An 8,855-nucleotide genomic window follows, 5' to 3' on the forward strand; every position below is an offset into this window, starting at 1 on the left:
ATCGTGGAACCTGCAGTGTTTCATGCGGATCCCCTAATGGAGAATCCTATGCTGTTCAATATATAGAAATGGTTCTTTACATAACCAGGGCTCTAGAGCCAGCTTATAGGACTCTTTATTCAGGGACTGGAGAAAACAGCGGTGAAGGGGCTGTCTCTCCAGTCTCATGACTGTTTTATCCGTTCTGCACATGGCACCGTTGACATCGATTCTGTAATACTGGGTGTGGGTCCCACAGGGGCACCCCCAGCACAGGCACTGATCTGCACAGGAGTGGCTGCAGTGTTTAAATTGAGGGGTGTCCTGGAAAAACTAAAACAAAGATGTGGTGGAAAAACTTCATAACCCACAAACTTTCAGTTTTGGGAAAATTGTATTGGGTTAGTAATAGGAAACTGACTTGTAATAGGGAGATGCACCTTTTATATGTTACAGGTGCATGCCACGTTATTGACTGCAGACATGTGCTGTTAAACAGCACTGCTTTATCTGTGACAGAGGAGAGGCACCCAATGCAGAGCATTAGTTTCAGCACTATCTTGCACTATTCAATAAAGCAGGCTCACTGAGCCTTAGAGTTGTTTAATTTACATAGGGCTATAAGAATGAGATTTAGGAATGGCAAAGTCTGAAAATGTTTGACAAGCAGAAAGTTCTGCATACAACATGAACTAAATAATAAATGAAATATTTTCAATATTTGTTTTAGCAATTCAGTTTTATTTTATTTTAAATACAAAACACCAAAATCCAAACTGAAGATTTTTTAAAAATCCGTTTCATATATTTAGAGAACCGCATATCCAGTTATGATGAAACTTGGAAAGGACATTCTTTAGCACAAGATATTAAAATGAACAGAATCTGGGAGTAAAGGTCAGGGTGATCCACACCTTATTGCAGGCTCTGATTGTGAATTTACAGCTGTAATAAAACACACTTCTGTTGTGATGGAAATATTTAGTTTTGCTTGTTTTCATTTCTTTTTTAACTTCTAGAATATATAGAATTTTTGCAAGTACAGCCCTGCAGATCAAGATGTATACTGCTACTTCCTGGCTGTAGGTCACACAGTGTGTTCACAGCTAGATGATCACGGTGATATTAATCTATGTGAAAAAATGTACGTTAAAAACAAGGAGAAAACAAAAAGATATCAAAGTGCCAACTAACAAAATAGTTCCATAATATTGCCTGTTTGACATTTCCATTAGCTACATAGGTCTCCAGTGTGCAGTGTTGAAATAAATGTTATAGCAAACATTATATTAACATGGTATTAAAGTTTCTTCCTGGGTCATTTCATGGTAGAATGTGCAACATTACTGAAAGCATGGTTTGCAAACAGAGATTTATTTAACACAGTGTAGTATCATCATGTTTTAAAATACAAATGACATGTTTCTTTCAAAACTGCACATTGAGACCTATGTAATGAACGTAAGAACACAACAGGTAAGATTTAGGGAATTATTTTGCTAACAAGAACCATTTTAAGCCCAAGGGGACCAGAGATAATTCTGCCAGTGCTAATTCCTCTAAGGCTCACCCTAAACCCCGATTGGCATGGGGTCTGTTTTTCAGACTATGCTTGATCCAGTTCTGCTGTTTGGCTTCGGAAAGCAATGAAGGAGGCAGTGCACATTCCAGTGTTCACAGGTTTATGCAAAACTCTGCAAAGAACTAAAACAACACTTGCACCAAATGACTTTGTGCTTTCTATTAATATATTTACTGCAGTAGTACAAAACCTTCCCAGATATTAATTACATTTAGGAATGGGAAAGATTATTTTTTGTATTTATAATAAAGGATTATAAATAAGAGCAGACACAGCTTTGAAATAATTCATAGTAATTCTGGTAAATTCTAGTGACTGAAGCCATTAGTGTCAGTAACACATGTAATCTGGAGTTACCCAGGCGTTGCCAGTAAGCTGTTTAAACAGTATACACAGATTTCATGTGTCAATGTACGGGTGTCCAGCTCTCAGAATAACAGTTTTAAATTCTGGCTGCCAGCTCCTTTAATCACAGTCAGAAACTACAAACACAAGGTTTAAAAAAGTGGGACTTTTCATATACTTGTTCGGGTTAATTATTTTTTTTAATTAGTTTTATCACACTGATTTATTTCTGTAATGATATGCAGATAAATGTGCAACATAACTAAATGCTAAATATATAAAACTGTAAATAATCCCAGCATAAAATATTAAATACTGATGACTTCAATTGTATGTTGTTCTTTTGTGTTATTATACGCTAATCTGAAAATAATGGTAACAGATGTCTTATTGTTTACAAAGTGCTAAACATGTTCTTAGTTTGTCACTTGAGTGCACCCTCCACGTGTGATGGATGAGGCTAGAATCACGTTCTAGTCTCCAAACAAGACACAACAGCCCCCTCTGCTGGCTGTGATACTACATTTTTATTGTTTTAACTAAATTGCAGGTTCATCCTCCACAGCTTCACTTGATCAGGTAAAACAAGAACAAACAAAGTAAATTAGACAAATGTTAAGGATAATGCTCTTTAATGTGTTATTGGTTTGACTATCCTCCAAACTACAGTACTAAAAAAAAAAAAAAATGAAAGGAGCAACATTTCAAAGCTGTTTCTCCAAAACACAATTAAAAACAAGAATCACATTTAAATATTTCAAGAGAGAACTCTTCAGGCAATGAAATTAACAGATCAATTAATTTTATTTTTTGCGGAACATTAGTGACACACATCTGAACACGAGACCCATGGAAATCCAAATGCCTGTAGGCTTGGTTTCTGGGGGTCAGTTTTTCATTCGGTTTGATAAGGGTTCACATGAGTGTAGGCTTGGTTTCTGGGGGTCAGTTTTTCATTCAGTTTGATAAGGGTTCACATGTGTCTCAGTATCAAGTATGGGCTCCTCTGGCAGTGATGCAACCGCTACATCAATGGGGCAATTCTCTGATGTCACATGGAGGGTAACAATGTTGACGAACACAACGTCCTAGAAGGTCTGAAAGGTTGCTCTGTGGAATCAAGGTCTGGACTTCTTGCTGACCAGTTCATAAGATAATCCATGACAATCCTGGCATCGGGCATTATCTTGTGTATCAGAACAAACTCAGGGCCAATTGCACAAGCAAATTGTCTTCCTATGGAGTACAAAACTGTACGTACTGAAGAGCTGTGAATCCTCCCACTGGAAACAATAAGATTCGAGCGACCTCCAGGGCAGATGCCTCCCCATACCATAAGCAAGTCCCCTCCAAACGATGTTCCATTGAGCAAATCATTCTCTTCCCCGGGCTCTCTCACTCAAAACACCTTGATTATTAGTGGACAGTTGAATCATGATTCATCAGTGATCAAAACAGGTGCCCAATCACCAAGCTGCAAGTTCTGGTGATCAAGGTAGTAATCAGGAGCCTCTTCAGTGCTGTGGGGTCAATTGAGGCGCTGTAGCTGGTCTTCTTGACCTCAAACCAGTCTCATGCAATCGGTTTCTCAGTTTCGGCGCTTATGGTAACTACAGTTGCTGTCCTTAAATGGATATTGAGCCCATATGCAATGGAATGGCGTTTCCTCAGTGCTCTTTTGTGTGGCTATTGCCCATTGCGTGGTGTGGTTGACCTTGTCCAGGATGTCTAAGGTACAAACCTGTGGTCTGATAATGTCTCCACAGTCTGAGTCACACAGAATCAATGTATCTCCACATTCCAGCATTCAAACAGCTCTGACAGTCTGGTCAAAATTCCTTAGAAGCCATGATTTCCAAACTGACCGCAAACAATCACCTGAGCAGCCACTTGAAGTAAATGGAGCACCTGCTTTTTAATGGGGGGGGGGGGGGGGGGACGGGACACAAATCCTTGATGAATTTGACAGTATGTTCATGCTTTTTTTTATATTTAATGTTTGCTCTTTAACTTTGAGTAGTGTGTTACAGTAAAAGTCAGAATATCGGCAAATCTTAAGATTTACTGGTAAATGTCGACATTTACCAAGTAAATGGGTAAATTTGCATAATAAACATGATAGCGCTTTACTTCAGACATTTACCAGTATAACCAAGTGGCTTTAGCTAATGAGCGAATGTGTCTTTCTGATCGCTTTCGTGCATTGCTGTAGCTGCCAGCATGACATGGAAGTTGTTTCTAAGCAGTCTTTCTGGTGGGCAAGGGTTCAAACAACAATAACAACTATTCAGACAAACAGTGCTCTTGTAAAGCTTCACTGCTGGGCTTTGTGGTGTTTTGTGTCATAAACAAAGTGTGATTGTCTGTTGAAAAACTAAGATCCTAAAGGATTTCATTTGCTTTTAACAGAATATTATTTTTTCATCATACTCCTATTTTTTGAATATCCTTCAACACCATGTGAATTATTTTATTTGCACATTTACCAGAATGGTAGTTGTTCTACATAAGTAGATCACAATATTGTTCAATACCAACTAGTTTAAATTACTCAATCGTGCATTACTGTAAGCTCATTAATGATTATGCAGAAATAAATACTGTATATTGTTCGACATTAATGTTTTTTGTTAAAGGAATATTTAAAAAATGTAAGATTGACCAGATTCTAACTTTTACTGTAACATTTTATATTGGCATGTTTTCTAGGGGAAATGACAGTTTCATTTAAAATATATTGTTGCAAGTAAAGCTTGCATTGTTCTCCGATACCCCCAAAAAAGTTTCTAAAGATTTTTTTTAATGTACAGTATTTATAATGTTTTTGGGGGAAATCCAATGGCCCCTTTCAATTTTCACTCAACATGCAGATGTCAAACTTAGAAAAAAAAAAAAATGACTAGCAATAAAATAATCCAGTTCTGAAACCGAACACATTAATAACTTTAGAAAACTCCAACTTTTAGAATATTTCAGTAGACACAAACCCTGTGGAATGAACTACAGACAAACTTTATCCAGCATGTGAGATGAACAGCTTATCTTGTTTCGCTAATTATTACAAGTATTGTTTTCAGCAAGGGCACCGTCTACATCTACGGTGTGTTTTGCCAGCATAGCAATGAGCTTGTGGGTCTGAAGCAGAGATAGAGATCTGAATGAAAGGCCATCACACTGCTGTACAAATAGCTCCCTCATTTCCACTGGCCTGGCAGTGATCCTGGAACCCTATACTCTATCCAGAGGGGGGTGCCATGGCCCGGACTGACAATGCAATGCATTCAACACAACTGCCGCCACAAACTGCACACAATGGACTATGTAATGCTAGAAATTAATTAAAAGCTTGAGCCTGGGAACATGATGACGCCATTACATGAACACCTGAAGATAGAGCAGGCAGGTAGACTGCTAACTTTGGGCTTCTCTTTTTAGTTTTGGTCAGGAACATCTGGATTTTAGCTCCCTGTTTCCATCTGCTACCATATTCCTTCAAAATAAGATCCATCCTTCTGGTTTCACAGACACCTTGGTAACACCTGTAAGTGGCCTTGGATAAAGATGTCTGCCAAATAAATGGTAATACTAATCTTGGATTGTTACCCTGGGTGCCACAGACCCTCACATGCCTTTAGGTAAGGCATTGCAAGACTAGTGCTAAAGTATGAAACACACTGTATGACTCAAAATGTTTAACCTAATTTTGCAAGAGTGGAGAGAACCAATGTAAAAATGATCCCAGCTGTAATGTACTGGGTTTGATGTATGGAGCCAGCTTTTTAAAATAAACATTTTAAAGTTATTTTTAATAGATGTCAGAGGTTCAAAAGTAAAAAGAAAAAGATTTCTCATTATCCCCCCTTTCCAACCCAGTTATATAAGTAACAATGCAGGACTGTTTTGTGTACATCAATAATGGTAAACATGAACCCTTAAATTAATAATGCTCCCAATTAAAATACTGTATTTGTCTACCACCTAACTGATCACCGCTTATATGGCTATAGGCATCATAACATCTCCATTTTAACAACTCATTATTGGGATCACCAAAAATAACTAGAAAATTACTTTTTTTTTTTTTTTTTTTTTAAATCAGTCAATGTTATAAATTGTACAGATGCTTCTCAATACAAAACTAAACGTTACCTCTATTAGCATTAGCAAAATCTAAAGTGAAAAGTGGTTGGGTTTCAGTTTCTCCATTCCAGTTTAATGTTTTAAAAACATTATCTATCTATCTATCTATCCACACATATAGTTAGTCAAAAGTTTACATACATTTACTGCCTACTTATGCACTTTTGTACCCATATTAAATGAAATGTGCAATTTAAGAAAGATACAAAGTCAAGATCAAGTGTCTCGCATGAAAAGAATGGGAAATATGTTCCTGTAGTTGTCACATGCTAACTTTCACCTTTTGTTGGTACAGTATAACACTTCAAGACCTGAGGGAAGTAGCAATGAGGTGTGCTGATACACCAAGGTCATGATATGAGGATCACAGTGCAATGAGGTGTGCTGATACACCAAGCTCATGATATGAGGATCACAGTGCAAGCCTGCTGCAACCATGGACGCAGTGACATTGAAGGTTAATGGTTACATTTCTATTTCAGGGAACCAAGGTTATGATAATAACCTAACATTCCGTTTCAAGTACGAAACATAACCATTACCAAATGGGTCAGTATACCCAAGCCGTCTCAAAGGCAAGATTATGACACGACCGGAATGCTACAAGGCTAAGCCGAGGGTACCTTGTGCATTACTATTCAGAAACCCAGTAATAAGTAGCTAGGGCTAAAAAATTGAGGGAGAAACTCACCTCTATGCCTGTGTTGTAAGGGTTGACTGAGAAGCCACCCTTAAGACTAGTTCCAAAACCAGGGTTTTGAGGATCCACGACATGAAATCTGTAGAACCTAGTAAAGGTATGGGGAGTAGCCCACACTGTTGCATTGCAAACGTCTTTGACAGATGCATCTAGTGGAATGGGCAGTGAGCTTTTCTGGAGGGGGCAAGTTGGCGCGCTCATAGGTAGTCCTGACTGTCTGCTATCCATTCAGACAGCCTCTGCTTAAACAGAAGAACGTTTACAAACGAGAGGAGGCCATTCGGCCCATATTGCTCGTTTGGTTGTTAGGAGCTTATTGATCCCAGAATCTCATCAAGCAGCTTCTTGAAGGATCCCAGGGTGTCATCTTCAACATTAGCGGGGAGTTGGTTCCAGACCCTCACAATTCTCTGTGTAAAAGTGTCTCCTATTTTCTGTTCTGAATGCCCCTTTATCTATTCTCCATTTGTGACCCCTAGTCCTTGTTTCTTTTTTCAGGTTGAAAGTGTCCCCTGGGTCGACATTGTCAATACCTTTTAGAATTTTGAATGCTTGAATCAGATCACCGCATGATCATCTTTGTTCAAGACTGAATAGATTAAATTCTTTTAGCCTGTCTGCATACGACATGCCTTTTAAACCTGGGATAATTCTGGTTGCTCTTCTTTGAACTCTTTCTAGAGCAGCAATATCCTTTTTGTAGCAAGGTGACCAGAACGGAACACAATATTCTAGATGAGGTCTTACTAATGCATTGTAAAGTTTTAACATTACTTCCCTTGATTTAAATTCAACACTTTTCACAGTATATCCAAGCATCTTGTTGGCTTTTTTATAGGTTCCCCACATTGTCTAGATGACGACATTTGAATCAACATAAACTCCTAGGTCTTTTTTTTATAGATTCCTTCTTCAATTTCAGTATCTCCCATATGATATTTATAATGCACATTTTTATTGCCTGCATGCAGTTCCTTACTTTTCTCTATTAAATGTCATTTGCCATGTGTCTGCCTAGTTCGGAATGCTGTCTAGATAATTTTGAATGACCTTTGCTGCTGCAACAGTGTTTGCCACTCTTCCTATTTTTGTGTCGTCTGCAAATTTAACAAGTATGCTTACTGTACCAGAATCTAAATCATTAATGTAGATTAGGAATAGCAGAGGACCTAACACTGATCCCTGTGGTACACCACTGGTTACCTCGCTCCATTTTGAGGTTTCTCCTCTAATCAGTACTTTCTGTTTTCTACATGTTAACCACTCCCGAATCCATGTGTATGCATTTCCTTGAATGCCTACTGTGTTCAGTTTGAGAATTAATCTTTTATGCAGGACTTTGTCAAAAGCTTTCAGGAAATCTAAATAAACCATGTTGTATGCTTTGCAATTATCCATCGTCGATGTTGCATCCTCAAAAAAACAATCAAGCAGGTTATTTAGACACAATCTCCCTTTCCTAAAACCATGCTGACTGTCTCCCAGGATATTGTTACCATATAGGCAATTCTCCATTTTAGATCTTATTATAGTTTCCATAAGTTTACATATAATAAAGTCAGGTTTATTGGTCTGTAGTTACCTGGTTCGGATTTGTCTCCCTTTATGTGGATCAGTATTACGTTTACAATTTTCCAGTCCGTCGGTACAACCCCTGTGCCAAGAGACTGTTGCATGATCTTGGTTAGCGGTTTGTAAATAACTTTCATTTCTTTGAGTACTATTGGGAGGATCTCATCTGGCCCAGGGGATGTTTATTGTAAGAGCTCCTAGTCCCTTTAACACTTCTGCCTCTTATGCTAAAGTTATTTAAAACTGGATAGGAACAGGTTTACATATGGGGCATGTTGTCTGTATATCCTCCTTTGTAAAAACCTGTGAAAAGTAATCATTTAATATATTTGCTATTTCTTTTTTCTTCATCTATGATTTTGCAATTTGTTTCTCTTAAACATTTAACCTCCTCTTTGAATGTTCTCATGCCGTTATAATATTGCAAAAACATTTTGGAATTGGTTTTAGCCCCCTTAGACAGGGCTTGACCATAGCAGACAAAAAAATTGTTCGGACTACCTCCAACTTTTGTCAACATAATACGCTAAGGCCCGC

This window comes from Acipenser ruthenus, chromosome 26, assembly GCF_902713425.1.
Source record: "Acipenser ruthenus chromosome 26, fAciRut3.2 maternal haplotype, whole genome shotgun sequence".
NCBI classification, from domain to species: domain Eukaryota; kingdom Metazoa; phylum Chordata; class Actinopteri; order Acipenseriformes; family Acipenseridae; genus Acipenser; species Acipenser ruthenus.